The sequence below is a fragment of the Cucurbita moschata genome, unplaced genomic scaffold (assembly GCF_002738365.1).
Source record: "Cucurbita moschata cultivar Rifu unplaced genomic scaffold, Cmos_1.0 Cmo_Scf00008, whole genome shotgun sequence".
Lineage (NCBI taxonomy): Eukaryota > Viridiplantae > Streptophyta > Magnoliopsida > Cucurbitales > Cucurbitaceae > Cucurbita > Cucurbita moschata.
In genome coordinates this window covers 3,173,194-3,180,391 of record NW_019268524.1, presented here as the reverse complement: position 1 = coordinate 3,180,391, position 7,198 = coordinate 3,173,194, and the positions used below count along the sequence as shown (strand labels likewise).

General features: G+C 35.9%; 1 long non-coding RNA gene and 5 other non-coding genes across 7 annotated transcripts; 5 read left to right on the top strand and 1 right to left on the bottom strand.

Moving 5' to 3' along the window:
• The first annotated feature begins 546 nt into the window (after positions 1 to 546).
• Positions 547 to 620, top strand: TRNAN-GUU. The gene has a single exon. It is a non-coding gene; the product is annotated as a tRNA-Asn (tRNA).
• Positions 621 to 1,590: 970 nt separating this feature from the next.
• Positions 1,591 to 1,664, top strand: TRNAN-GUU. Its single transcript has one exon. It is a non-coding gene; the product is annotated as a tRNA-Asn (tRNA).
• A 1,824-nt stretch (positions 1,665 to 3,488) lies between these two features.
• TRNAN-GUU lies at positions 3,489 to 3,562 on the top strand. The gene has a single exon. It is a non-coding gene; the product is annotated as a tRNA-Asn (tRNA).
• Positions 3,563 to 3,990: 428 nt separating this feature from the next.
• TRNAN-GUU lies at positions 3,991 to 4,064 on the top strand. The gene has a single exon. It is a non-coding gene; the product is annotated as a tRNA-Asn (tRNA).
• Positions 4,065 to 4,729: 665 nt separating this feature from the next.
• Positions 4,730 to 7,020, bottom strand: LOC111445953. 2 transcript variants are annotated; one of them, XR_002710959.1, is made up of 4 exons: positions 6,541 to 7,020; positions 6,115 to 6,252; positions 5,528 to 5,605; positions 4,730 to 5,256 (listed from the first exon to the last, which is right to left on the bottom strand). It is a non-coding gene; the product is annotated as an uncharacterized LOC111445953 (long non-coding RNA). The 2 variants fall into 2 exon arrangements; XR_002710960.1 differs by having other exon boundaries at positions 4,730 to 5,233.
• Positions 4,774 to 4,847, top strand: TRNAN-GUU. Its single transcript has one exon. It is a non-coding gene; the product is annotated as a tRNA-Asn (tRNA).
• Positions 7,021 to 7,198: the final 178 nt, after the last annotated feature.

Below are 7,198 nucleotides of genomic sequence, written 5' to 3'. Positions count from 1 at the left end.
AAATATAACTTTGGTTTAAAGTGCCTAAAAATGACAAGAAAGAAAACAGTCCTAAACTATCCTATCCCATCACCTGGAATATATCCTAAATCACCTGAAATATAACTTTGGTTTAAAGTGCCTAAAAATGACAAGAAAGAAAACAGTCCTAAACTATCCTATCCCATCACCTGGAATATATCCTAAATCACCTGAAATATAACTTTGGTTTAAAGTGCCTAAAAATGACAAGAAAGAAAACAGTCCTAAACTATCCTATCCCATCACCTAGAATATATCCTAAACTATCCCATCACCTCGAATATAACTTCGGTTTAAAGTGCCTAAAAATGACAGGAAAGAAAACAGTCCTAAACTATCCTATCCCATCACCTAGAATATATCCTAAACTATCCCATCACCTCGAATATAACTTCGGTTTAAAGTGCCTAAAAATGACAGGAAAGAAAACACTAAACTATCCCATTTAGTGCCTAAAAATGATATGAATCACAACGTGAGATAACACAAAGTTAAGTGCTAGAATACATTAAGCATCAAAAAGAGGCTGGAATAGCTCAGTTGGTTAGAGCGTGTGGCTGTTAACCACAAGGTTGGAGGTTCAACCCCTCCTTCTAGCGGGCTCTTGTAACATTTTGTAAACCATGGAATAACTTATTGAATGTGAATGACATGAAAGGTTCAACCCCTCCTTCTAGTGACTCATCTTAACATTAGTGTTAAACCATGGAATAACTCATTAAAAGTGCCTAAAAATGACAGGAAGGAAATAAAACAATGGAATAACTCATTAAAAGTGCCTAAAAATGACAGGAAGGAAATATTAAAAGTGCCTAAAAATGACAGGAAGGAAATATTAAAAGTGCCTAAAAATGACAGGAAGGAAATATTAAAAGTGCCTAAAAATGACAGGAAGGAAATATTAAAAGTGCCTAAAAATGACAGGAAGGAAATATTAAAAGTGCCTAAAAATGACAGGAAGGAAATATTAAAAGTGCCTAAAAATGACAGGAAGGAAATATTAAAAGTGCCTAAAAATGACAGGAAGGAAATATTAAAAGTGCCTAAAAATGACAGGAAGGAAATATTAAAAGTGCCTAAAAATGACAGGAAGGAAATATTAAAAGTGCCTAAAAATGACAGGAAGGAAATATTAAAAGTGCCTAAAAATGACAGGAAGGAAATATTAAAAGTGCCTAAAAATGACAGGAAGGAAATATTAAAAGTGCCTAAAAATGACAGGAAGGAAATATTAAAAGTGCCTAAAAATGACAGGAAGGAAATATTAAAAGTGCCTAAAAATGACAGGAAGGAAATATTAAAAGTGCCTAAAAATGACAGGAAGGAAATATTAAAAGTGCCTAAAAATGACAGGAAGGAAATAAAACAATCCTAAACTATCCAATCACCTGGAAAACACAATCCTAAACTATCCAATCACCTGGAAAACAGTCCCAAACTATCCATCCCATCACCTGGAATATAACTTTGGTTTGAGATAACACAAAGTTAAGTGCTAGAATACATTAAGCACCAAGGTTTGAGATAACACAAAGTTAAGTGCTAGAATACATTAAGCACCAAAAAGAGGCTAGAATAGCTCAGTTGGTTAGAGCGTGTGGCTGTTAACCACAAGGTCGGAGGTTCAACCCCTCCTTCTAGCGGGCTCTTTTAACATTTTGTAAACCATGGAGTAACTTATTGACTATCCATCACCTAACTTCGGTTTAAAGTGCCTAAAAATGACATGAATCACAGCTTGAGATAACACAAAGTAACCACAAGGTCGGGGTTCAACCCCTCCTTCTAGGGACCCATCTTACTTAATATTTTGTAAACCATGGAATAACTCATTAAAAGTGCCTAAAAATTACTTAATATTTTGTAAACCATGGAATAACTCATTAAAAGTGCCTAAAAATGACAGGAAAGAAAACAGTCCTAGGGCGTGTGGCTGTTAACCACAATCTTACTTAATATTTTGTAAACCATGGAATAACTCATTAAAAGTGCCTAAAAATGACAGGAAAGAAAACAGTCCTAGAGCGTGTGGCTGTTAACCACAATCTTACTTAATATTTTGTAAACCATGGAATAACTCATTAAAAGTGCCTAAAAATGACAGGAAAGAAAACAGTCCTAGAGCGTGTGGCTGTTAACCACAATCTTACTTAATATTTTGTAAACCATGGAATAACTCATTAAAAGTGCCTAAAAATGACAGGAAAGAAAACAGTCCTAGAGCGTGTGGAGCGTGTGGCTGTTAACCACAATCTTACTTAATATTTTGTAAACCATGGAATAACTCATTAAAAGTGCCTAAAAATGACAGGAAAGAAAACAGTCCTAGAGCGTGTGGCTGTTAACCACAAGGTCGGGGTTCAACCCCTCCTTCTAGGGACCCATCTTACTTAATATTTTGTAAACCATGGAATAACTCATTAAAAGTGCCTAAAAATGACAGGAAAGAAAACAGTCCTAAACTATCCCAGAAGAAAACAGTCACCTGGAATATAACTTTGGTTTAAAGTGCCAAAACAGTCACCTGGAATATAACTTTGGTTTAAAGTGCCAAACAGTCACCTGGAATATAACTTTGGTTTAAAGTGCCAAACAGTCACCTGGAATATAACTTTGGTTTAAAGTGCCAAACAGTCACCTGGAATATAACTTTGGTTTAAAGTGCCAAAACAGTCACCTGGAATATAACTTTGGTTTAAAGTGCCAAACAGTCACCTGGAATATAACTTTAGTTTAAAGTGCCTTTAAAGTGCCTAAAAATGACAAGAAAGAAAACAGTCCTAAACTATCCCACTAGAATATATCCTAAACTATCCCATCACCTCAAATATATCCTAAACTATCCCATCACCTCGAAAAAATGACAAGAAAGAAAACAGTCCTAAAAATGACAAGAAAGAAAACAGTCCTAATATCCCATCACCTCGAAAAAATGATAAGAAAGAAAACAGTCCTAAACTATCCCACTGGAATATATCCTAAACTATCTCATCACCTCGAAAAAATGACAAGAAAGAAAACAGTCCTAAACTATCCCATCACCTGGAATATATCCTAAACTATCCCATCACATCGAATATAACTTCGGTTCCCATCACCTCGAAAAAATGACAAGAAAGAAAACAGTCCTAAACTATCCCATCACCTCGAATATATCCTAAACTATCCCATCACATCGAATATAACTTCGGTTCCCATCACCTCAAAAAAATGACAAGAAAGAAAACAGTCCTAAACTATCCCATCACCTCGAAAAAATGACAAGAAAGAAAACAGTCCTAAACTATCCCATCACATCGAATATAACTTCGGTTTAAAGTGTCTAAAAATGACAGGAAAGAAAACACTAAACTATCCCATTTAAAACCTGGAATATAACTTCGGTTTAAAGTGCCTAAAAATGATATGAATCACAACGTTAGATAACACAAAGTTAAGTGCTAGAATACATTAGGCACCAAAAAGAGGCTGGAATAGCTCAGTTGGTTAGAGCGTGTGGCTGTTAACCACAAGGTTGGAGGTTCAACCCCTCCTTCTAGCGGGCTCTTTTAACATTTTGTAAACCATGGAATAACATATTGAATGTGAATGACATGAATCACAACTTGAGATAACACAAAGTTAAGTGCTGAAATACATTAAACACTAAAAACAGGTTGGAATAGCTCCGTTGGTTAGAGCATGTGGCTATTAACCACAAGGTTGGAGGTTCAACTCCTTCTAGCGACCCACCCATCTTAACATTTTGTAAACCATGGAATAATTCATCAACCCCTCCTAGAGACCCATCTTAACATTTTGTAAACCATGGAATAACTCATTAAAAGTGCCTAAAAATGACAGGAAATAAAACAGTCCTAAACTATCCCGTGAAATATAACTTCGATTTAAAGTGCCTAAAAATGATATGAATCACAATGTGAGATAACACAAAGTTAAGTGCTGGAATACATTAAGCACCAAAAAGAGGTTAGAATAGCTTAGTTGGTTAGAGCGTGTGGTTGTTAACCACAAGGTTGGAGGTTCAACCCCTCGTTCTAGCGGGCCCTTTTAACATTTTGTAAACCATGGAATAACTTATTGAATGTGCCTAAAAATGACATGAATCACAACTTGAGATAACACAAAGTTAAGTGTGGTTAGAGCGTGTGGTTGTTAACCACAAGGTTGGAGGTTCAACCCCTCGTTCTAGCGGGCCCTTCTAACATTTTGTAAACCATGGAATAACTTATTGAATGTGCTTAAAAATGATATGAATCACAACGTGAGATAACACAAAGTTAAGTGCTAGAATACATAAGCACCAAAAAGAGGTTGAAATAGCTTAGTTGGTTAGAGCATGTACAAAATGAAAGATAACACAAAGTTAAGTGCTGAAATACATTTAGCACCGATAAGAGGCTATTAACCCCAAGGTCGTTCATCCCCAGCGCCTAAAAATGACATGAATCACAACTTGAGATAACACAAAGCTAAGTGCTGAAATTCATTAAGCACCAAAAAGAGGCTGAAATAGCTCAGTTGCTTAAAGCGTGTGGCTGTTAACCACAAGGTTGGAGGTTCAACCCCTCCTAACATTTTGTAAACCATAGAATAACTTATTGAATGTGCCTAAGAATGGCATGAAAGAAAACAGTCCTAAACTATCCATCACCTGGAATAACTTCGGTTTAAAGTGCCTAAAAATGACATGAATCACAACTTGAGATAACACAAAGTTAAGTGCTGAAATACATTAAGCACCACTAACGGGCTGGAATAGCTCAGTTGGTTAGAGCGTGTGGCTGTTAACCACAAGGTCGGAGGTTCAACCCCTCCTTCTAGCGTACCCTCTTATCTTCTTGTTCTCAATAACACAAAGTTAAGTGCTGGACAAGGCTGGAATAACTAAACTCAAAATGACATGAGTTGAATAACAAAAAATGACATGAAAGAAACCCGTCCTTAGGCTGACATGAATCACAAGAATCACAACTTGGACCTGGACCTCCTAGACAGACATCTACAAGGTCATGTTTAGATAACACAAATACTTTTTCTCTGAGGGAAGTTTTCCTCTTGTTTAATGATTCATATAACTGCTTTAACATGTTCTCCGAGTAGCCCAAAGCAACAATAGAGGAAAATAACTCACTCTTGGCAGCAGCACGATTCCTGAAAACATTCCACTTTCACAACTTGCATCAATTACGTTTCCACCTAAGACTGGTGCCTGAAATCTTTTATCAACTCAAACTGCAATGAAAACATCATGTGCTTAGCATTGGCAACATAACCACATATTGAATAAAAAGTTTCAACACTAGGGCCTTCCTTCGTAGGGTGTAAATTTGAATTCCCTCCCCCTACATGTAATGAAACATTCTAAGACAAAGCACTAGGACATCTCTCGGACTTTGCATTGGTATTAATCGACTGATCCAGTTTTTAATATCGAGCCTATACTTATCTGCTGACATTAAACAAAAAGTTCCATATTGAAGAGAGATATAAGAACTGGCATCACCTCCTTTTCGGCCAGGAAAACCAAGCAATACTGACAAACCTCTACGCCAGCCCCTCTCATAAAGGCACCAATCTAGTCCTGATACAGTGAAAAGCTAATAAATTTGAGATGAGAAACAAAGAGGAGGGAGGCTGCAAGGGAGAGGTATCAAAAAAAAAAAAAAAAAAAAAAAAAAAAAAAAAAAAAAAAAAAAAAAAAAAACCAAACACCAATAATTTCATTTTACTTAATACTACTAAAGCTAGCTAGGCCAGTATAATTCTAATTCCAACATAGAAAAATTAGAACAATTCTGAAACTATTCCAGATCTCTATAAGGCTCTGGTAGGTACATCCATATGTTCTTGTGTATATTGGATTTGCGGTCAATTTTATTGTAGCAATGGTGTCCCTTGTGTACATACGAAGTTTCTAGTTTTAAACAAGAACTCCTTCAAATGTAAAGCACAAAGACCTATCACGTGGAATCCGTACCAGAACTAATTTCTCTTGTCACAATCAAGTCTTTTGCATTTGAAAGTAAGATCTAAGTAGCATGCTAATAAGCCTCTGTTCATAATAAATAACTGATGAGAAAATTGAAATACCTAAAAATCTCCGTGACAGCAGGCATGGATTCGCCCTTGTTAGTTCCCCTGCCTATCGTCAAGTCAAAATGAGTCACTGCCAGTGAAAGACTATGTACACATGTGCCACATTCCAATTGATATCCACCAATGGACTCCCTGTATCAAAGCATTTAAGTAAAGATACATCAATTACGAAGACGCAATATAATAAGTAAGAAAAACAAACCTAGGTACAGTACAGTTTCTAACATACACTTGATTGTCACAAGAGAAATTTAATCTTATCAATGTATTCTTAACATCTCACTATCCATCAGGAATCCATAAGGAGTTGATCAAATAAACATAGAACAATTTTAAACTATATTTTCACTCACAACCAGAAAACAACGATCTCAAACCTAGAAGAGTTTCCCGATAAGGTTTTGTAACGCCGGGCTATACCTTCCGAAAGAAATTTGGAATTGACATGGTTAAATCACTCAAAAACATATATAACGGTGCAATACACACCATTGGCCATTTCATTCAGCATTTATTCTGCAGGATTCATCCTCTCCGTTCTTTGCGATTCTCTCAAACACCAAGCAGAGGAGTTACCAACGACAGATTCAATCCTATAACTTCATTGATTGAGGAAGCAAGAGAACAGAGAATACAAACCGATGGCTCGATCCTAGCTTTCAAAGAAGCAGCCGAAGAAGCTGGAATCGTTGAAGCGAGAGTTTAGAGACGAAGGGATAGGGTTGAACTGAACTTGATTAAGTAGCGTCTGAAGAAACAGAATCGAGAAGGAAAATGGCACGAAGGCGAACATGTGCTTGGCATCGATTGCCGCCATTGAAGCATCAAGCTTAAAGTTGCAATGATTGGAGTTGAAATGGCATGAAAATCATTTCTAGTACTACCAGAAAATTATATTAATTTTTCTTTTCACACTATAATTTTCGTTTATAAATAAATTCTCTTTAATGTTGTTAAATTTCGCGCCAAAATTTTGTTTTTCAACAACCTATCGTTATTCTAAATAACATAATATATTATATATATATTTCCAAAAATTAATAATTTAAAACTTCACACAAAAAAAAAAAAAAAAAAA